This window comes from Aphanomyces astaci, assembly GCF_000520075.1.
Source record: "Aphanomyces astaci strain APO3 unplaced genomic scaffold supercont1.4, whole genome shotgun sequence".
NCBI classification, from domain to species: Eukaryota; Oomycota; class Saprolegniomycetes; order Saprolegniales; family Verrucalvaceae; genus Aphanomyces; species Aphanomyces astaci.
The window spans coordinates 258,122-259,718 of record NW_009798267.1 but is presented as its reverse complement, the minus strand read 5'-3'; positions in this window follow the sequence as shown (position 1 = coordinate 259,718).

Here is a 1,597-nt window from a genome sequence, read left to right as displayed (position 1 = left end):
ACGATGCATGACTGGTAGAGAGTAGTGAAGTGATAGGAAGGAACTGACTTATGGACTGGATAATGAAGTTACTTTTGGATTTGTCATCGAGGTCACCGTTGTGAACACGGTAGTCGTCGGTTGCGAACACCGGCGCAAGACAACAAAGAATTCTTTAGCTGCCTTACAGACTCTCTAGCGACTGAACGCATGGAGTTTCCCGGAACAGGAAACGAGCATGCCTTGGACGTGGAGCTACCTGTTAGCGATCACGGGGACTCTATCTGAGCTCGATCCCGGTCGGATCGCTCGAGGAGTCCTGCGGTCCGTGCACCGAGCGTGGACCGCTTTGAAGACCGTGGAAGGCCCCAGACCAGTGCGACTGCGCGGCGGCTGTTTCGGTCACCACAAGGAAGGCGACAACCGGTGGCGGTTGATGAGGCCTAGAGTTACGGGAGACCTGCGACGTTTGCGGCTCCAGGGTTTGGCGGTACATCCGGGACGGCGCCCGGACCTACGCTGGACAAGGAAGATGTGGATATGGAACAGAACGACGTGCACCTCCACAACGCCCCGGCCCTCCCGAAGAACCCGACGTTCAAGGGATCCACCAAGGAAGAACGACGTGATTTTATGGCCGCGTACAATCTGTATATTGGCCAGACGAATGCGCTGACTGCCAACGGGGTCCGACCATTCATAATGTATCGAGCGTGCGACGAAGCAACATATTGCCGAATGGGACATGGGAAAGGATCCCGATGACGTGTCCGAGGGCGAATGGATTGCGTGGTTCAAGCAAGGTTTCGACGTCGATCTCCGGGCCCTGGACACCCTGAAGAAGCGGATCAAATCTGCTGTTGTTTTTGATATGTCGGTCCCGGACGCGGATTCCCGGATCGGACGTATGCTGGATGGTTTGGCTGCGGCTATCCGTCGGGACCGCCAGGAGTGGGTGATCCGGGAAGAGAGCCAGGCGATCGTGAAGATCATCACGGACGCCGTCAAACCTGCGTCGTTACCCCGTGCTGTTACCGAACAGATGGCGTTGACGCGAAACAAGCCTTTGAAGAAGGATGTGTACCGTTTTGTGCGCTGGTTGCGGGAATATGCGATCGGTCACGAGCGTTTTGTGGGTTACGAAGAAGAGTTGAACCCGCCCGCGAGACCAGACCTATCGAAGCGCCCGGGTCGAAGGTCCTGGGAGGACCCAGGGGCCCGAGGGAAGACACGAAGCCCCTGACACCTATTCCGAACGCACCGGCTATCGGTGCACCGAACAACGGTTGTCTGAAGTGTAAATCGACCAGCCATCGGGTCCGGGAATGTCCCGGGATCACCCCCGAAGAGGTCAAGCAACTGCTAAGAGCACATGGAGTACGTTCGGACGTGGGCGGGACGAGAAAGGAGCCCCGGGAGTACCTGGTGGCCGCGTGGCGACGGTGAAGACGAATGTCCCGGACGCGAAACGGCCTGAGCTCCCGGCTATTGTGGACGGTGTTCTCCCCGTGCAGGCATCACTCTTGGACTCAGGAGCTGATTTGTCGGTGGCCTCCGGAGGCCTGGTTTCTGCGCTGTTGGCTGCGGGAGCATCTCCGGAGATTACAGTCATGGGTCC